The sequence below is a fragment of the Nelumbo lutea genome, chromosome 1 (assembly GCF_056320005.1).
Source record: "Nelumbo lutea isolate HS-2025 chromosome 1, American lotus-T2T, whole genome shotgun sequence".
In the NCBI taxonomy this organism is placed as follows: domain Eukaryota; kingdom Viridiplantae; phylum Streptophyta; class Magnoliopsida; order Proteales; family Nelumbonaceae; genus Nelumbo; species Nelumbo lutea.
The window spans coordinates 207,865,204-207,887,271 of record NC_142684.1 but is presented as its reverse complement, the minus strand read 5'-3'; the positions used below and the strand labels follow the sequence as shown (position 1 = coordinate 207,887,271).

General features: G+C 41.2%; 1 long non-coding RNA gene across 1 annotated transcript in view; it reads left to right on the top strand.

Moving 5' to 3' along the window:
* LOC148880656 (uncharacterized) overlaps positions 1-21,225 on the top strand; it is a 46,489-nt gene extending 25,264 nt beyond the window's left edge. The window contains exons 3-4 of the long non-coding RNA XR_016104621.1: positions 19,604-19,702; positions 20,205-21,225. This is a non-coding gene — a long non-coding RNA (uncharacterized LOC148880656). The remainder of the gene's footprint in view (positions 1-19,603; positions 19,703-20,204) is intronic.
* The last annotated feature ends 843 nt before the right edge of the window (positions 21,226-22,068 follow it).

Here is a 22,068-nt window from a genome sequence, read left to right as displayed (position 1 = left end):
ACCTAAGCATTCTGCAATGGATTCAATCTCCTTATTCTCCAATTTTACTCCAACCGCACAACTTTTATCACAATTTACCTTCAAGTTGGAGACCCTCTCAAAAGTACTTATTAAAATCTTAAGGTTCTCCACTTTGCTCAACTCATTCCCTTCACAGAAAATAACAATATCATCAGCAAACTGAAGGTGAGTTACTGGAAAGCCTCTGCTCCCTATTCTCCATCCCTTTATTTGGCCCTCCTCATCTGCTTTGGAGATCATCCTACTAAAGACATCACCAACAAGTGTAAAGAGGAAAGGGGAGAGTGGATCCCCTTGTCTTAAGCCTCTATTGGCTAGAAAAAAGTCCTTAACCACCCCATTCACCAACACTGAATAACGACAAGAGTTTAAGCATCCTCTTATCCAATTGCACCATTTATCCCCAAATCCATATCTTCTCGACATCTCCAACAGGAAGTTCCAATCCACTAAGTCATAGGCTTTCTCCAAGTCCAACTTGCAAACAAATCATTTTTTGCCCAATCTCCTTATCTCTTCCACACTCTCGTTTGCAATAAGGATCTGATCTGTAATTTGTCTATCCTGTATAAAGGCTCCTTGTGCTTGGCTAACAAGAGAGGGGAGAACTACTTTGATCCTCCTAGAGAGCACTTTTGCCAGAATCTTATAGACGCTTGTCACTAGGCTAATTGGCCGAAAATCTTTGGGGTGTCTGGCATCATTCTTTTTGGGAATTAAGGCTATAAAGGTGGCATTGATTCTATGACTCACAATATTTTTATCCTCAAATTCTCCAAGTACTCCAATTAAGTCTTCTTTGACTATGTCCCAACAGTCCTGATAAAATGCCATTGTAAATCCGTCAGGACTCGGTGCCTTAGCCCTATCCATAGAAAAAACAGCTTGTTTAATTTCCTCTTCCTCAATCATTCTTTCTAGCCATCCCTTATCTGTTTGGTTCAAAGTTGGCCAATTCTCCTCCCCTACTATTAACCGATTCTCTAAGGGTCTTTGAAAGATGGATTTGAAGTGATCCACAATCCTACTGGAAATCTCCTCTTGAGAGGTTATCTCCACACCATCAACCTCAAGCTTTAGTATCAAATTTTTCCTCCTTCTCCCATTATCCAAAGCATGGAAAAATTTGGTATTCCCATCCCCTTCCTTGGTCCACTTATGTCTAGATTTTTGTCTCCAAGAGATCTCTTCCCTCAACAAAGTCTCCTCTAACTCCTTTTTCAGTTTCCTCCTCATTTCTCTGTCTTGCTCATCCATCATCCATTGGGATTCTTTTGCATTTAACTCCTCAATCTGAACCAATAATCTAGCTTTTACCTCCTCCACTCTTCCAAATTGAACCTTATTCCATTCTTTTATTTTGCCTCTTAACTTTTTTAATTTTTTTGTGAAATCTAATCCTATCCCGTTTCACTTCTCTCATCTTTTCACTCCACCATTCGTTAACCTTAGGCAAGAAGTCCGGGTGTGTCAGCCACATATTTTCAAACCTGAATGGTCTAGGTCCATTACCAAGAGGTTCTTGTCCTACTTCTATAGGGTAGTGATAAGAGGTTATCCTAGGTAGGGCCTTACCCACCAAACCTCTCCAGTGGCTCTTCCAACCCTCATTAAATAGGAATCTGTCAAGCTTTGAGCAGGTTGGGTTTTCTTGGAAGTTGGACCAAGTGTAGGTAGCTTGTAGTAAAGGAAGCTCCTGTAACTCACAGGAATTTATGAAGTTGTTGAACTTTCTCATACTAGTTGTAACGGCCTGCCTAGGATTATTTAGCTCATTTGTGAATCTTATTGCATTAAAATCACCCCCCAAACACCAAGGACCTTCCTACAAACCTTGAATTCCATGAAGCTCCTTCCATAACTCACACCTCTCTCTGTGGTTATTTGGACCATACACATTTGTTAGCACCCAAGTAAATCCATCTTCCACCATTTTGAATTTTAGGGATACAGTGAAGTTTCCTGTTAGCTCCTCTACTGGTTCTCCGAAGTCCTCCCTCCACAAAGTTACTATTTCCCCTAAGGCTCCCCACGACGGGGCTGAGCACCATCTTACCCCTCTTATTTTCTAGATCTCCCTGACCCACCTTCTATCCAGTTCAGCTAATTTTGTCTCTTGCAACATCACAACATCAGGTCTTTCTCTCCTAAGTAGCTCCTTAATCGATCTCCTTTTTTTGGCACTACCCAAACCCTTTACATTCCAACTTATTATCTTCATTACCTCTCAAGAATTTAGCCCTCCAATATTGTGTTCCTTCATTTAGAACCCTTCTTTCTTTCCCCTCTACCACTGAATTCGATACCCCCTTCAATGTCCATTATTATTCTCTCTACTTCAGACCTTTTCTTCTTTTTTCATACCCTTGTTTCCCACTGACTTCCTATTCTGCCCTTTATTTCCTAATTCTTGCCCCAATCTATTGGTTCTTGCCTCTGATTCAGGGTTTTTTGGAGCCACCTCTATCATTTCCTCCTTCTGTTTATATTCCTCCAGCAGGGCACAGATCTGCTCCCAAATCCATTCTAACTCCTCTTGTTTGCTTTCTAACAACCCAACTCCCTTCTCTGATCGGACTCCATCATTATCAATCGTCACTTCCCTGCTACTAGTTGGTTGGCCTGGTCCGGATTCCAGGACATCTGTTACAGGCAGAGAACCCAAGTTAGTATCTAAAACTAAATGGACAAGCTTACCTGGATCTAGCATAGATGGTTGCATGTGGACCGGTTGCTGGGTATCAATTCTTGGAGTCAGGACTAGGCCCTTCCCTTTTTCCGGACTCAGTAGTGGAAGCGGACTAGGTACAACCAATACTTCCTCACCCTCTACAGTCAAAGAAACTTCACTTCTCTTTCCCTCTACGTGACTCCTTAGGTAAGGCTCCAAGTTTGATTCCTATCTCTCTGGCCTGATATCCTGACTAGGCTGCACAAATGGGATGGACTCGTTTATTGGCCATGATGCACTTTGCCTTACCTCTTTCAGTGTTCCCAACTCCATCTGTCTTTTGTATAGCATACCTAGTTTGGGAAAGATCTGTTCTCCGCTGCTAAGGCTCACTCTTCTTTGCGTTTTGATATTACCAGAATCTTGCGAATCCATCTCCTCCTCTAGGATTAACAGTTCAGTGTTTAGGCTACCCTCTTCCAGTATATCTCTTGGCTTTTGGAGGTCGATACTTCCCAAACTAACGGTTTCTTCCAAATCTGAATCGGAATCAAAAAGTTCTTCATCGTTTGTCAATCTTTCTGAATCAGACTCGAAAACCTCACTGCTCTTCACACTCCTGGGGTTATGGCGATCTTGTTCCTTATGCGGCATCTTCTTCGAGGGTCTCCACTGTAATGAGCTAGAGACCTTCACTGAACTGTTCAAACAAGAGAAAGGAGGACAAAGGTAGATGGATTTTATTGTCTACCTGAGGAGCCAACCTTGTCACGTGCTCCTTTAAGTTGTTACACACCCCCTTCACTCTTGGGTCTTTTAAGCATAGCCCACTTAACTTTTCGGGCCTATTGGGCCCAAAATTACAATTTAGAGATGGGCCTGCTGGTTGGACTCCCGTGCATGTTCCTGAGGCTACCAATACCTTTGCCCTTCATTTGAATCATTCAAAATATTTTGTTTGGTGCCACAAGCAGCTACCTGAGCAAAGGTTCTATTGGTTGTCAAACCTCTTCCTTGTGTCACACGTCTCCTAATAGTCTCCTGACCCAAATCTTTTGGACTGCCTAAAGGTAGAGTTTCCATTTCAGTGAAACTTCCTCGTCTCTTTTTTCCAACCAACTTCAAGCTGCCACGTAACTTCATTTCCTCCACCTTTTCGTCTTCCTTCTGCCTTGTCTCCCTCCAAAGGTTAGCTTCAATGGAGGACACTAACCAAACTGGTAAGAACAGTTCATCCACAATTACAGTCACCTTCCTCGGTATATCTTCTGGTTTTACTCCACCCAGTAGAATGGCTGCACTTCGCAGATCTCCCCAGAAGACACCATCAAGGCGAGCTCCACACAGCAAAGCAATTGAGTTTGCAGTTTTTGATTCCAGAGATGGAATGGCAGCCCAACCACTCGGACAGTAACATTATCTTCCATTAAGAACACTTTCGAGTTTGAAGAAGAAGACCATTTATAGACTGAAAAGGTCCCCAGAACATATTGGATACAACATGCTCTAACATTTACCTGGTTTTTGAGAGGGTCCAATACTACCTTAGCAGAATCAAACGGGGTTAAGATGAAGGTGCTTCTTAGCTCCAGTTTGAGCTTCAGTAGTTTTGCAACTTTCCACCAATCTGTCACCAATCCTCCAGCTTCAACCACTAGTGTTCTTTCCCATTTTCCTGTTGTTCCATCTGCTATCCAGGATGGATCCTCCTACTCTGTTTGCCATGGTTAAAAATTTCTTTTTTGGTACCTCTTCCTTATACATGATCTGTCTTCTAGTTTTTGGTCTTAGTTCCTTTTCATCAATTTCCAATGGTTCTTTTTTTTCCAATTCCCTTCTATTTAGGAATTTTGTTAGTATTCCAGCTATTTTTATCCATCCTTTGCCATTCTTCCCTTGAGGGAAGCAAACCATCTGCTTCCTTCCTTTAGAAAAATATTCAGTGAGAGATATGAATGCACCCTTTGCATTCCCCTTGTTCTCCATCACATACCTCCTACCTGACTCTGAGGACTTTTCTTTCCATTTTGTCTGTTTTTCTTTAGTTGCTGCATCAAAGACATATTCCTTCACCCAGATAATCATGTCTGAGCCTTCCACAAGAACCATAGCCCTCTTCTGTTCTCTTATTTTCAGTCCCATTCTTCCTTTGATCCGTATTTCTTCAAAGAGAAAATCTTTGGCCTCTACCCTCAAAGCTGACCTCCATTTTGCTTTCTCCACAAAGCCTCCTTCCACTAAGCCTCTATCCATTGCTGCTTGTAGCTCTTCTTCTTCTCTCTCTTTCTTCCTCTCAGAACAGGACAAGTAAACTAGGAAAGAAATACATGAATCACAGCTGAGCCCGAAACAATTCTTCCCTATTTACCCCTTGCTTGGCTAACACATTTGACAAAGTATTTGCTGATCTCCCCACCCACTGTAAAGAGACCAACATATTCCTTGTCAACCAACTGAATTTTTTATTTCATTCTTGTAGCGCCATATAGCATCTTTAGGATTTTTCAACCAGCCCACCACCACTTTGGAATCCCCTTCAATTATTAGGTGCTGTACCCCCCAACTGGTTTGCAAATTTCACCCCTTGTACAATAGCTAATAGCTATGCCCTGATAGAGTTCCCAACTCCTAAAGGACCTAAGTAGAGCAATAGAATCTCTCCCTTCTCATTTCTCAAAACACCCCCCATTCCGGATAATCCTAGAGAACCCATGCTACTTCCATCAAAGTTCATCTTCAGTGAGCCTTCAGATGGAGGAGACCTTCTTGTAATTGATTTGTCCTTTAGGGGTGAACACCTCGCTACTGCTGGCCAATTTCTCCAAAGGTCATTAAAAGAGAATTGATGAAAGATTTCCGGAGTCTTCAGCCAAAGTATTGCTCTATTCAGCACACAGTCTTTCAATTCCTAACTGCACCTTTCCTTTTCTTGAAAGATTCTAGCATTCCTTTCTTCCCAAAGAGTCCAAATCAGGGCAGCACGAGCACATCTCCACATAAGTCTCCCTCTTTTTGTAGGCCAAAAGAAAGTATAATGGTTGAAGAGAATGCAAACTTCTGCTAGTAGACTCCAACTACTCCCAAACAACGAAAGTAGCCAAGCCCAAAGGTCTACAAAAAAGGGACAAGATATTAGTAGGTGGTAACAATCCTCACCGTGAGTTCTACAGAGGATACACCAATTGGAAGAAATACAAAGGAAAGGTCTTCTCTTTTGTAGGTTATCTTTTTTTTTTTTTGATCAATAATAGAAATCTTTATTAAATAATACTTGTGAAAATTAATTAAAAAAAATGGGGAGGTAAACTATCTTAACTCCCCAACATCAAAATGACAAAAAAATACTAAAAATGTGCCCAAAACAAAGAATACTTAGCCACCCCTTGCTTGGCTAACCCATCAGCCATCGAGTTAGCACTTCTCTTTACCCAGCTGTATTGCACCTCTAAGTCCTTACACAGCCAATTAAAATTTTCCTTCTCATTGCTGTAGCTCCACAAGCCACTGATATCTCCTTTCAGCCACCTTATCTAGAGTGTTTACTTTCCCATGGAATACTTCCCAACAAAACGCCATAATCTTTGGGGGAACTAGCCTACACCAAATTTCCTTTGACGGAAAGGGTTCTAACCACTTTTTTTGTTCTTCCTCAACTCTTGGCCACTCCAATCCTTCCACACAAAGTCTTCCAAAGATAGGTTTTCTAGAGATCAACTTGAAATGGTTAACAAGGGCACTAGCAATTTCATTTTGTTGATCAATTGTCTCCCCTTCAACTAAATCAATTTATCTCCTTTAGAGGCCTCAACTACCCTTTTGATACTCAGAACCCTCCTCTCACCAAGATTTCTATCTCCGTGGGAGCTGGTAGAAATAAGAGAAAAGGCTGATGCTCCCTCTAGAGACCTCATAAATCATTGGAACTTGAACCATCCCCTTCATAATTCACCAAGAACTCCTAAAAATCTAGTGCGCCCCTTCCCAGGTCAAAATTGAAGAGTCCTACTGCAAGTTTGAAATCAAGATTCTTCTTGATTTTGGTGATCAACCCTAGATCTGCAGCATCTACTACAAGGGGTTCTAGATCTGCCAAAAAAATCCAAAAACTAGGCACTTTTGAGGTCTTTGATCATCCCATGGCTGCATGATGGGAGCACAAAAAAAGCTCGAATCCTGCTCTGGTACCAAGTAGAAATCTGCAGAGTGCAGAAATAAAAAAAACTGTAGAAAAGGATTGAGAAAAGAAGAGATTTTATGAGAAGAGAGAAGAAGAGAAAGAATAGATAAAAGAATGAGAGAGCAATCATATCTGGCCGCCCTCTCCCACTGGTATACTTGAAAGAAGAACTGTTTATTGTATTAGAGAAGTAATACAAGTTCGAAGAGAGAGAGAGAGAGAGAGAGGGTTCGGTGGTTAATGATCTGCCGCCCCATACACTTCTTTATTTATAGCTTTAGGTTCCTTACAAGAATAGGAAATAAACAAAATTAGAAACAATAAGGCCAGCCGGCCCAACTTAAAAGAAATTAGAAACTTCTAATAAAAGAAATTAGAAACAACTAGGTGTGGGTATGAAACCACACACACTAGAGCCTGAGTGTGGATATGGAACCCCACACTTGTGGCTAACCAACTATTTCTTCACTCCCCCTCAAGTTGGGAGTAGATATTTGTCATGCCCAACTTGTGTAGATCTATCTCCAATTTGCTTTTTGTGACTGCTTTGGTGAAGAGATCAGCTAACTGCATGTTTGAAGCAGTGTAAGGAAGGCATACTTCTTGAGATGCGACTCACTCTCGAATAAAATGTCTGTCAACCTCGATATGCTTAGTCTTGTCATGCTGTATTGGGTTGTGGGCAAATATTAATTGCAGTTTGATTATCATAATACATCATTAGAGGCTTCTCATAATCAACTTCCAACTCATTAAGCAAGGATCTCAGCCATAACACTTCTGCAACACCATTGGCCATGGATTTGTATTTTGCTTCTGCACTGGAGCGAGCAACAACATTTTGTTTCTTGCTTCTCCAGAAAACAAGATTCCCCCCCCCCCCCCCCCCCCCCCCCAAATGCATAATATCCAGAGGTGGACCTCCTATCATCAGTACATCCAGTTCAATCTGCATTTGTATACACTTCTATTTTCATATGACCATTATTCTTGAAGAGTATACCTCTCCCTGGACATCTCTTTAAGTAGGCAAGGATCATTTCTACTGCAAGGAGATGGGTGGTCCTAGGAGAATGCATGTATTGACTGACAACACTGACAGCATAAGAAATATCTAGTCGGGTTAGACAGAGATAAAGAAGTTTCCCAACCAACCTTTAGTACATAGCCCTGTCCTCAATGAGTTCTTCACTTTCTGCACTTATCTTATGGTTAGGCTCAATGGGAGTATCAGCAGGTTTCACTCCTAACTTGCCAGTTTCTTCCAATAAGTCCAGAACATACTTCCTTTGGGAGATGAAAATGCCATGCTTAGATCGAGCAACCTCAAGTCCCAGGAAATAGTGTAACTTTCCTAGGTCTTTCACTTCAAATTCCTTGTGAAAGTGCTGTTTAAGGGTTTCAATTTCACTAGTGTCACTTCTTGTTAACACAATGTCATCTACATAGACTGCAAGTAGAGTCAGGGAATGACTTGTCTTCTTAAAGAAGAGAGTGTGATCTAATTGAGCCTGTATGTATCCGAATTTGTCCAAAGCCAGTCTAAACCTATCAAACCAAGCTCTCGGGGATTGTTTTAGCCCGTACAAGGCTTTCTTCAAAATGCAAACATTCTTTCATGCTTCTATACTTAAAAACCAGGGGGCAACTCCATTTATACTTCCTCTTGCAAGTCTCCATTGAGGAAGGCATTCTTAACATCCAGGTGAAATAGTGGCCATGGATAGAAGAACTCTGATAGTGTTCATTTTGCAACAGGTGCAAAGGTTTTTGTATAGTCTATGCCATAAGTTTGTGTGAATCCCTTTGCAACCAATCTGGCCTTATACCTCTCTACAGTACCATCAACATTATATTTCACAATAAACACCCATCTGCATTCAACAGGTTTCTTCCCTTCAGGCTGGTTAACTAGTTCCCATGTGATGTTCTTGACAAGAGCATCCATCTCTACTTGCATTGCTTCCTTTCATTCAGATATCAAAAGAGCTTCTTGCACTTTTATTAATATAGATTAAAAGGTACAAATTACAAACATTTATGGGAGAAATAGCAAGTCTTTATTTTCTCCTAAAATTTTCTTTACAGTTGTGCCCAATTTAGAATTTCCCTCAATAATTAATTTATTTATATTTATCATTTTTGCTCTTTGTACCCCCATACAATTTGTTATCCTTCTCTTCTTTTGTAGTCTCCCAATACAAGTGGGTTCTATTGACACCTTGCCTTGCCAAAGCATCAACCATGCTATTGGCTGACCTTCTTGTCAATAGAATATCAATTGCCATTTGCCTCATCAATCTGGTCACTTCTCTTAAGGTGTGCCTATGAGTCCCTTCCACTTATTTATCTAAGATTTTAGACTACTGGAGCACTTTGATATTCCATGGTCCAAATGCCTTAGTGGGTTTCATGGTCTGCTAACTGTCTAGCAGATTTACTAACTAGAGGAGTCCACAGACGAATCTAAGCTGGGGGAATTATCTTTTACGATAGTCTACTCTATTGTTTGGGGTAAACTATGTATTGGGGGAAGGAGCAATGTGTTATCTCCAAATTTTGTTGTAAGTGTGATAAGATCTCTTACAATAAACTTATGCACCCTATCATACTCGAACCTTTATATGCCAGTATACCGTTGTCAGATAGAATACCTATCATCCATGCATAATCATACAAATTTATAAATGGTGATTATTTTGTTTGATAGATTCAACTGTCATCCATCCAATAGTTTTAGCTAGTCAATTGGTGGACCATGATTTGTATGCATTCAAAATTTCAAATCAAACATATATTCATTTCATAATGTGTATGCTAGCAGATTCTCCCTTTCTCTCTCTCTCTCTCTCTCTCTCTCTAAATAGTACAGGTATTTAAGGACTTGTAATTTTGACAGAAAACATGGCTCTTGATAGGGCACATTGGTGGGATAGGATTCGCGTAGCTGACCCCAAATGGTTGAGATTAAGGCTGAGAGTACAATTGATGTTTAGTTAATAAGAAGAAAGGAAATTGACCCCAATTTCCCAGATTGAAGAGTTGGACAATGTGGAAATTGAGAGAAATCTCCTTGCGGAAGAGAGGGATTTAAGATGGAAATCAAAAAAAGAATTGGAAGAAGTCCTTAAGAGAGATGAAATATCTTGGAGACAAAAGTCAAGACAAAATGGATAAAGGAAGGGGATGGGAATATACAATTCTTTCATGCAAGCACAAATGGAAGAAGGCGCAAAAACTTTGTGGCTAGGCTGGAAATCAATGGAGAGCTAATATCAAATCAAGATGAAATTGCCAGAATCTTTGTTGACCACTTTAAATCCCTTTATGGGAGACCTCTGGAGAATAGATTAAGCTTAGAAGGTTTGGAGTGGCCTTTACTAGATGAGGAGGCAACAAATTGGATGGAAAGAGATTTTGAGGAAGAAGAAATAAGAAAGGCAGTGTTCTCCATGAATAGGTCCAAAGCACCGGGCCTAGATGGATTCACAATGGTTTTCTATCAGGATTGTTGGGAAGTGCTGAAAGATGATTTAATGAAAGTCTATAAGGAATTCTCAAATACACATATTGTTAGCCTTGGAGTTAATGCAACTTTCTTGGCCTTGATTCCAAAGAAAGGTGATGCTAGCCATCCAAAGGATTTCTAACCCATTAGTCTAGTGACTAGTGTTTACAAGATAATTGCTAGAGTCCTTTCATTGAGGGTCAAAGTAATTCTCCCCTCCCTCAGTAGTCAGTATCAAGGAGCTTTTGTTCAAGGGAGACAAATAGTTGATCAAATTCTAATAGCCAATAATGTATAGAGGAGATGAAGAGGTCTAGGAAGGAAGGTTTTGTGTGCAAATTGGACTTAGAAAAGGCCTATGATATGGTTGATTGGGTTTTTTTGAAAGAAGTTCTGCATCAACGGGGGTTTGGGGAGAGATGGTGCAATTGGATGCTTGGGTGTGCACAATCTTGACATTTTTCTATACTTGTTAATGGAGTGGTAAAAGACTTCTTCCCAGTGCGTAGAGGGTTAAGGCAAGGTGATCCCCTATCACCTTTCCTTTTTACTTTAGTGGCAGATGTCTTTAGTAGACTTCTCTTTAAGGTAGACAGAGAAAATGATTTTAGGGGTTGGAGTGTGGGTAGAGACAATGTCCCACTTACTCATCTCCAATTTGCAGATGATATCATTATTTTTTGTGAAGGAGGTGACATTAGGAAAGTCGGGAGATTGAAAAATCTAATCAAGAAGTTTGAGAAAGTGTCAAACATGAAAATCAATTTGGACAAGAGTTGCATGGCATGGATTAATTTGGAGGGGATGGTCCTACATAGGATAACAGATTGCTTAGAATGCCATATCACCCCGTGGCCTCTGACCTACCTAGGGCTTCCCCTAGGTGCAACCCTGAAGGGAAGTAGGTTTTGGAATCCAGTTATAGAAAGATGTAAAAAGAGATTGGTTGCTTGGAAGAGAAGTTACATCTCTTTGGGAGGTAGGATCACGCTGATAAAATCAACTCTAGCTAACCCACCCATCTACTTTCTCTCTATCTCTAGGATTCCACCAAGAGAAGAAAAGAAATTAGAAAAAATTATGAGGGATTTCCTTTGGGAGCCGGGAGAGACTGCAAAGGACCACTTAATAAAATGGGAGATTGTGTGTAAAAGAAAGGAAGAAGGTGATCTAGGGAATGCAAGGAAGAAAAATACAGCTCTGCTAGGGAAATGGTTATGGAGATAGCCTCTTGAGAGAGAAAACTTGTGGCAAGTATACATGGTAGATTGGAGAATGGTTGGGACGCTGGTCTATCGGGTAGGGCTACCTTGGAAAGCAATTCATAGCCTCCTCCCTCAGTTTCTCAGGTACATCAGGTATGATATTGGTTCAGGGAATTTAATTCGTTTATGGGAAGACACTTGGTTTGGTGATCGACCTTTAAAGGAGGTTTTTCCTTCTTTATATTCTATTTCGTTGTATAAAAATAAGGTCATTTCAAATATTTCGGTTCTTCCTTCTTTGCCTTTGAGTCTTAATTGGGATCTTGAATTTCGTAGGGGCTTGAGGGATGAGGAAGCAACTTGTTTGTCAGAGCTTCTCCCTCTCCTTGATAGTGTTTGCTTAGAGCTTTCTTGTCCAGATAGAAGAATTTGGTTCCCAAGCTCTAAAGGTTCCTTTTCTTGCGCCTCCTTTTTTAAAGCTCTTTGTCGGTCCTCTTCCTCTCCTAAAATTCAGGCCTTCTGTTGGGAAGTGGCTCTTGGGAAAATTAACACTCTAGATTATTTGCAAAAGAAGAGGCATTTTCTGTGTATTTCCCCGAATTGGTGCACTCTATGCAAATCTGATGGTGAATCTTGTTATCATTTACTAATTTCCTGTTCTTTTGCTACAGATATATGGGATTGGTTTTTCTCTTAGTTTGGGTGCAGGTGGAATATGCACACGAAGGTAAAAATGCTGTTTGACCCATGTAGAGAACACTGATGTGGGCCCCACTGCAATGGTTCCCACTGTGTTCGTAGGACAACAGTATTTGTTTCAGTTATAGTAGTGTCAGTTTGAGTCAGTTTGCTAATTCAGCTGTTATTTATTTTAGTTTTATTTACTTTCTTTACTATGTAAGTACCAAGGGCAGATGTGTCCTTTCATCATGTACTAAACATAAACCTATAAATATTAAGAGAGTGGCGGCGGCAGATCTGTTAGAATCTGTCCCTCCTTTCAGCAACTTGTGTTCTCTTGCTTCTCTTCTATTCTCTCCCTTTTCTCTCATCTTCTTTTCTGTTTTACAAACCTAAAACCCTTTAGGATTCAAGACTGATTACAATCTTGATCTTCTACTTGGTATCAGAGCCTATCTAGGGCTTCTCATGTGTATCTAGTCTAGCTGATCACGTGAGAACTAGCTAGGGCTGGAAGCCTTGAAGAAGTTTTTCGGCGGCTGAATCTTGGAGATTACCAGGAGAGGTTCGCAGCAGTTGAAGACTTGCCGTAGCCTGCAGAGAGTTGGTAATCAGGAAGAGGCAGCGAAGGCTTGGGTTCAGGTAACCCTAGAAGACAGTACACCGAAGGCAGGTAATCAGTAAGTAAGTTTGTTTCTTTACTGATTTTTAGAGATTGCAATCAGCCGAGATAGGTTGGACCTATCTAGAAAGAGGGGCCGAACTGTGTTCAAGTTTGCTCTAGGGTTTGGCTTGCCGAACTGTGATTAAGTTTGTGTCTAGGGTTTGATTGTTGGGCCGAACCCTCCTCTTTAAATGGGATTAGTTTTTAGGGTTTCATAGTGCCCTACGACAAGTCCTACTGGTGCGGACTGCTTGGAGAGTGCAGCTGAGCACTTTATTGATTTTAGATCACTAATTTTCTTCAAACCTACAGTTGAAACCCTATTTCTGCTCTCACAGTAGTGGGCCCCACATTAGTGGTTTCAGAGAACAGAATCTCAGATTGATAGGCGATTGATTTCAGATCAGTTTTGTGTTGGTATTCCTGATCGGATCAGACCAGTTTCAGATCAGTTTTAGATCGGTTTTGTGTTGGTATTTCTGATCGGATCAGATCAGTTTCGGATAAGCTTTCAGACTTACTTCCTTGACTCTGTTTTCTGGTATAATTGCTCTAACAGTTTGTAGCCACTAAATCTTGATCAAAAATGGAGTTCAAGGGTCAGGGAGATAGTAGTTTTGGAAACCACAATTATGGTAATGTATCTGAAACCGGGTTTCAGATTACAATTATGAGATTTGATGGGTCAAATTATTTGGAGTGGGCACAATCAGCCATGATGGCTATTGGAGGAAGGGGAAAACTGGGTTACCTCTTGGGAGATGTGAAAGAACCTTCCAAGGAGGACCCAATATACACCAAGTGGGTTCAAGAGAACTATTTAGTTATGGCATGGCTGTGTAATTCCATGCAACCACATATCAGCCGAAATTACTTGTGGGCAAAGACAACCAAAGAAATATGGGATGTTGTGAAAGAAACCTATTCCCAACCCCTCAATGTTGCCAGAGCCTATGAACTGAAGTGTGAGGTGAACAACCTTAAACAAGGAGAGAAGCCAGTTTCTGTCTACTTCTCTACCTTGAAATCCTTGTGGCATGAGATTGACCATCTGGAGACCCTTGAGTGGGAGAGTCCCAAAGATGCACAGACTCACAGAAAACAAGTTGAGACGAATAGGGTATTTGAGTTTCTGGCTGGTTTGAATTTAGAATATGACATTGTGCGACAACAAATATTGACAAGAGATAGTGTGACCCTTTCTCAAGCATACTCCTTGGTGCATAGTGAAGAGACCAGGAGGAAAGTTATGATGCAGCCTCAGCCTTCTTTCCCAGCCTTGACAGCTATTAATCCCAAGCCAGGGGGTGACTCAGAAAGGGACCAGAAGAAGGAAGATAAACGGGATCTGGTATGTGAACATTGCAAGAAACCCAAGCACATAAAAGATACTTGTTGGAAGCTACATCCTCACTTGGTCCCAGCAAAACTGAGAAATAAGAAGGGTAATGCTCATATGGCAGTGAACACTGATTCAACATCCTCATCAGGTACATCCCTGGAGACTTTAGCTGCTGTTCGGGCTGCCCTCATACAGTTGGAAAAGGAAGTTGGAAGTTCAGCTCAGCCATCCCAGTCCCCATCAGCTCCTGCTACATCTGCATTTGCACATTCAGGTACTCGATCCTCAGCTTACCATGCTTCAGCTCCAGGTAATACTGATCACTACTGGGTAATAGATTCAGGTGCATCTGACACATCCTCATCAGGTACATCCCTGGAGACTTTAGCTGCTGTTAGGGCTGCCCTCATACAGTTGGAAAAGGAAGTTGGAAGTTCAGCTCAGCCATCCCAGTCCCCATCAGCTCCTGCTACATCTGCATTTGCACATTCAGGTACTCGAGCCTCAGCTTACCATGCTTTAGCTCCAGGTAATACTGATCACTACTGGGTAATAGATTCAGGTGCATCTGACCATATGACTAGCTTGCCATCTTTGTTTACTTCTTATCACTTGTCCTCTGGCCGAGATAGAGTATCCATTGCTGATGGCTCTCTTGTTCCCATTTCGGGCAAGGGGGACATCAAGTTATTGGACACTATCTCTTTATCTTCTATTTTGCATGTTCCTAAGCTTGATACCAACCTCCTTTCAGTTAGTAGTATTACCAAACACATGAACTGTTCAGTAACCTTTTTCCCTGACCGATGTGTTTTTCAGGATTTGGAGACGAGGAAGGTGATTGGAACTGGCCGTGAGACGAACGGGATCTATCTGCTTGGGGAGAGTACCTGACGAGAAGAGTCAGTGGATAAGAAGTCTTTTGTTTCCCAGTTTGTGAGTTCGGTTATGCTTTGGCATAACCGATTAGGTCATTTGTCTTTTAAGTCTTTGAAGAGTCTGTTTCCTGCTTTATTTGAGTCTGTTGAGCTATCAGAGTTGAGGTGTGAGAGTTGTGAGCTTGCCAAACATTGTAGAACCTCTTATTCTTTAAGTAATAAAAGGAGTAATTTCCCTTTTGATATTGTGCATACTGATGTTTGGGGGCCATATCATATCTCTTCTATGGGTGGGTACAGATATTTTCTACTGTTTGTTGATGACCATACCCGGTTTTCTTGGGTATATCTTATGCGTTCTCGGGATGAGGTTCCTGCTTTGACCCAAAACTTCCATCAGATGATTCTCACTCAGTTTGGAAATAAAATCAAAGTCCTCAGATCTGATAATGCAAAGGAATACTTTGCTCAACCATTGACCTCCTACCTTCGTAGCCATGGAGTTATTCACTAGAGCACTTGCCCTTATACACCACAGTAGAACGGCGTTGTCGAAAGGAAGAATAGGCATATCTTGGAGGTGGCTAGAAGCATTATGTTTACCTCCAATGTACCTATTCGCTTTTGGGGTGATGCTATTCTCATGGCAGTTTATCTCATTAATTGAGTTTCTTCCCGGGTCCTTGATATGAGAACCCCCTTTTCCCTTCTTTACCCAGACAAGGAGTTGTTCATTGTTCCCCTTAAAACCTTTGGTTGTACCTGTTTCGTCTAGCTTCTCGGGCCTCATCATTCCAAGTTTGACCCTAAGGCCTCCAAATGCATTTTCCTTGGTTATGCACAAACTTAAAAGGGTTATTGCTGCTATGATCCGGTTTCAGGGAAACAGTTTGTCTCTATGGATGTCACCTTCTTTGAGGAGACACCCTACTATCCTAGGGTTTCTCCTCAAGGGGAGAGCAATAAAAGTGGGGCTGTTTTGAGTTTCTTTCCTCAGAGGGAGAGCAGTGAGAGTGGAAGTGGGGCTGTTTTGAGCAGTGAGAGTGGAAGTGGGGCTGTTCCTTTACCTATTCCACTGGGTAATGAAGGTTGTAGTGGTGAGGGTGGTCAGAGGGAGCCGGAGTTGAGAGTCTATCACAGGCGATGCAGGCAGGTTGATCCTAGTCTTTGGCAGTCCCGGCCAGATCCAGTTCTTTCTGCGGCTCCAGATCCAGAGCCTACTGAGATACCTCTTGCTATTGCCACTTCCCCTCCTGTGGATGACCTTGATCTCCCTATTGCCATTCGCAAAGGGAAACGACATTGCACCACTTCTACACCTCACAACATCTCACAGTTCCTATCCTATGATCGTCTATCACCATCTTACCAGTCCTATCTCACTTCCATTGCCGATGTCCCTATTCCAAGAACAGTGCAAGAAGCCTTATCGGTTCCAGAATGGAAAGATGCAATGCAAGTCGAAATGGATGCCTTGTTGAAGAATAATACCTAGACACTGGTTGACCTACCAAAAGGAAAGAAACCGGTGGGATGCAGATGGGTATTCACTATGAAGCATAATGTTGATGGCTCTATTGAAAGATACAAAGCCCGTCTGGTTGCAAAGGGATTCACTCAGACTTATGGTATAGGCTACTTGGAGACCTTTGCCCCAGTAGCCAAGATGACCACCATTCGAGTTTTGTTATCCCTTGCAGCAAATCATTCTTGGCCCCTGTTTCAGATGGATGTTAAAAATGCCTTTCTGAATGGAGACTTACAAGAAGAGGTTTACATGCAGTTGCCTCCTGGATTCTATGATACAGAGACAGGTAAGAAGGTTTGCCGACTGAACAAGGCATTGTATGGTTTGAAGCAGTCACCTAGAGCCTGGTTTGATAGGTTCAGATTAGCCCTTGGAAGGTGTGGTTATGTACAGGCCCAGTCAGATCATACACTATTCATCAAAAGGATGGAGTCCTCTTTGACACTACTAGCAGTATATGTAGATGATATTGTGGTGACAGGAAATGACAGTCATGAGATTGAGTCTCTCAAGCAGCTCCTTCATCAAGAGTTTGAGGTAAAAGATCTTGGTGCACTACGATATTTTTTTGGGTATTGAGGTTGCTAGATCCAAGCATGGGATTTTTATCTCTCAGAGAAAATATGTTCTAGATCTGTTGGCGGAAACTGGAAAGCTGGGTGTTAAGCCGGCCGATACACCCATCGAATAAAATCACAAGATTAGTGCAGAGGGTGGGGACCCTCTTGAGGACAAAGTTATGTTCCAACGGTTGGTTGGAAAGCTTCTATATCTCTGTCTCACTCGGCCGGATATCAACTATGCAGTTAGTGTTGTTAGCCAGTACATGCACTCCCCTAGAACTTCTCATCTTCTTGCGGCAGATTGAATATTAGCATACTTGAAGAGATGCCCGGGTAGAGGTATATTACTCAAGAACAATAATCACATGAGGGTGGAAGTCTATACAGATGCCGATTGGGCTGGAAGTGTTGATGACAGAAGGTCTACCTCTGGATATTGTGTCCTTGTGGGAGGTAACCTTGTCTCTTGGAGGAGTAAGAAGCAGAGTGTTGTTTCCCGCTCCAGTGCTGAAGCGGAATACAGGTCAATGGCTAATGGAGTGGCTGAAATCTTATGGCTGAGGTCACTACTTGAAGAGTTGGGTATTGACTATGAAAAGCCCTTAATGTTGTATTGTGATAATCAGGCAGCTATTAATATAGCCCACAACCCAGTGCAGCATGACAGAACTAAACATATCGAAGTTGATCGACATTTTGTGCGAGAAAGAGTTATATCACAAGAAGTGTGTCTTCCATACATCACATCCAATATACAGCTCGTGGATATCCTCACCAAGGCTGTACCGAGGAAGAAGTTAGAGACAGACCTATCCAAGTTGGGCATGATAGATATCTACTCCCAACTTGAGGGGGAGTGTAGAGAACACTGATGTGGGCCTCACTGCAGTGGTCCCCACTGTGTTCGTAGGACAACAGTATTTGTTTCAGTTATAGTAGTGTTAGTTTGAGTCAGTTTGCTAATTCAGCCGTTATTTATTTCAGTTTTATTTACTTTCTTTATTATGTAAGTACCAAGGGCAGATGTGTCCTTTCATCATGTACTAAACATAAACCTATAAATATTAAGAGAGTGGCGGCGGCAGATCTGTTAGAATCTATCCCTCATTTCAGCAACTTGTGTTCTCATGCTTCTCTTCTATTCTCTCCCTTTTCTCTCATCTTCTTTTCTGTTTTACAAACCTAAAACCCTTTAGGATTCAAGACTGATTACAGTCTTGATCTTCTACTACCCATCTACCTTTGTGTTATCGAAGAAGAGGGGAAGAGTAATGTGGAGGTACACTAGAGCAGTAGTGGTGTGGACCTTGTGGAAAGAGAGAAATGCCATAATCTTCCTAGAGAAAGAAAGGAGCAAACAGCAAATTGTGGAGTGTGTAATGACTAGGGTTATACACTGGCTACAAGTGGTACTATTCAAAAATTTCACATTTGATGATATTTGGAGGAATTGGTCTTTAGTGGCTTCTAGCTCAATGCAGAAGGTTATGACAAGGTTGGCTTGGGCTCCTCCCATTGGAGGATTTTTGAAATTAAACTTCGATGGGAGTAGTCAAGGCAACCCAGGCCCAGCTGGAATAGGAGGGGTCATCAGAGTCAAGGAAGGAAACTTAAGAGCACTCTTCTTAGGACCAGTGGGGAATGGAGACTCCTTAAAGGCAGAATTGTATGCAGCCCCACAAGGTGTACAGATTGCAAGAGAGTTAGGATTGGAAAATTTGGTGATAGAAGGGGACTCCAAAGTGGTGGTGGGTTGGCTAAAAAACCCAGATTCAGTGATCTGGGTTTATAGAAATGAATTGAAGAAATTCTAATGGTTAACTCAGCAGATGGAGGTAACTATACAGGGGGTGGGGAGGGAGGTTAATGCTTTTGCTGATTCTCTAGCTAAACAAGGGGTAACTAGGGAACAGTTGTACTGGGCCCAATTGTAACTTTATGATGCTTCTGTATCAATGAGTGAGGCTGCACCTTGTGCCTCATATTGGGATGCTTGTAACGAACTATTTATCATTCGCTTCTAATGAAATCAATTGAATTTTATCTATCAAAAAAAAAAACAAAAAAACAAAAAGAAGTATTTCTATATGTAGAAAAATTGACAATTTCCCAGAAGATAAAAGATCTTTACATGGTTAATGAGTTGAACGGTGTGCACCATATACAAGTAGTGATGCAATGCATCAAAAGGAGACTAGAGAGGTTTTTTCCCCAAGAGTGCCTAAAATGACCACTGGAATTACACATAAATAGATATTTTCCCCTTGAGTGCCTAAAATGATCACTGGAGTTATGCATTCTATTTTGCTGAAATTTTGTACTGAGGCCATTAATTTTTAGTCTCCTTTTTCTGGTATGGTCACAGTTCTGAAACTGAATGAAACTTATCTGGGGAAGTCACCATGTTCAAGGCTTCAAGCTCTCCTTCATTTGGTTGACCATCCACCGATGCATCTACATCAGGGTAAGTCATAAATATCAGCAAAATACAAACGTCAGTATTCAGCCATAGGGAACTAGTCATTCATTATTTGGAGCTTAGTTATTTCAAAATTCATTTTCCCGCTTTAATGTTTTACCCTTTTCCAATTTCTCAAATCAAGATAAAAATAGCAGATTTTTCATAAATATTGGTTTCTCTTCCATTTTTTCCTGTACTGCAATTCAGGGAAGTGAGTACCAGTAAGCTTACAAGTTTAACTGCTTTCTGTTTTTAGTGCTTTATATTATTATTTTTCAAACTTCCACCCTCACTGTCTTTCCTATCACTAAACATTCTCTTTGGGTCATAAATCATATTCATAGTTTCCTGATTATATTGTTTGATTTCTTTCTACACTTCCCCTTGTCCATTGACATCTTTAACTTTGCAGAGCACATCACTTAGTAATGTTAATTCACCAGGTTTAGATATTTTCCCTGTTTCCTGATTTTGAGCATTTGTTCCCTTTTGGACTTGGTTTCAGGGTTTCATTGAGGGTTTCTGTGCTTCGGCAACTTTCCAAGAACTTTGCTCAACTCAATGGAGCTCTTCTTTTAGCATGTTCAAGGAAGCCATTGACAAAAAAAAGTGCAAATAGGAAATTGGTTTATGTTGTTTTTGGAAACCACATACTCTCATGTGATATTGAAATGACAGCCGAGCTTTCCTCAGGATGCAACAGCTATAAATCAATGGTGGTTATCCAAGCTGCAAGAGTACAAGGAAACAATGAAGCAGAAAATGAAGCTTTTGACCGTTACATGCATAATGCTGGTTTACTGGAGGAAGCATTTCTTCTAAATTCTTCACTGGGAGAATCCAGAACAGATGCAGTCTAAAGTGGAATCTGCAATTCTGCATCTGCTTCTGGTGAAATGTATGCTAGGAGGTTGATCTTAGGGTCTGAAATAAAGCTGAGGTCAAACTCAGAGAGATCAGATGGCATCAGAGAAACTTGTCGATCAGGGTCTCAGGAAGTTGCACAAATGGGAGTTTGGATATAAGGAGCACTTACCAATGCTGGTAACCTTGGATGGCCAGGAGCCTAAAAAATCAGCGGAAAAAAAAAGAATTGATGTCCTGAGAGGGCATTGGCAACAAGTGATCTTGTTGATAAATTGAATAAAGCTCACAATGAGGAAGACATGAAGTCCTTGGAGATGAACTCCAAGTTGTTTAATCAGCATCAGGAAGTATGGATGTTGAGATATCAAAGTAGATGACTGCTGAAGATGTTTAATCAGATTATTCCTTTCCTAATTATTTAATACAGTTGAAAACAATCAAGAAACGCACCAAAGTTTGGATGCACATTTTTCTTCTCTTGATCAGATAGAAGATCTTTGATTGAGTTTAGCTGAGTAAAAAATCCAGGAGTTAAGTAAATAGGAGATGACTGCTGAAGATGTTTAATCAGATTACTCTTTTCCTAAATTATTTAATACAGTTGAAAATAATCAAGAAACGCTCCAAAGTTTGGATGCGCATTTTTCTTCTCTTGATCAGATAGATCATCATTGATTGAGTTTAGCTATGTCAAAATCCAAGGGTTAAGCAGATAGGAGCTGGTTCCATACCCCAAGGTCCGGTAGTTGGACAGCCTCAGTATGAACAAGTGATCTCTTGTTAATTTTTTTTTCACGAGGATCAAAGTTTTGGAAGGTTTTCTGAGGCAATGAGCCTAGTGCCCACCCATTCACTGTATGAGTGTATTAAATGAAAATTTGGAAAGAATCTCAGGTGGAATAAAAATTCACCTGGTTGGAGTTCCTCATATAGATCTTCTAGATGCCAATTTTCCAAAGATCACTCGTTAATCGTACAACTAGGCATCCAAGTTTAGTCACATCTCTTTCCTGTTGTGTGCACATGACAACCCTCCACCTCACCCACCCCTACCTAATAAACTTGTGCACGATTTAATGCCCGTTCCATTGTTATTGTTAACGTTTACCCAGATCTAGCAGGCAAGGATTAAAATTTCATCACGTATCGGCTTGCATTGGCTGGTATGTATCATATCCCGATACGCCCTTACAGGGGGTGTTTTGGATCGGTGAGTGGTTCAGGGGGTAGATTGGCTTTAAACCTGCCCTTCTGAACCAGATTAAGAAAGAACATAAAAAAAAGTACCGATACAGGCCGATACCGGCATATCGCCCTGTATCGATATTTTGAAACTTGCCAGCAGGGGTTTCAGTGATTTTCACTTTTATATTGATTTCCCGTTATTTTGGATTTGGACTGAAATAATTGACCCTTTATAAAATTCTAGAAGGTGGCCTCATGCGGTGGATGTGGATCCAGATTTGCCTTCCTGTGGCCTCTCTGGTTGCACGAACGAACGA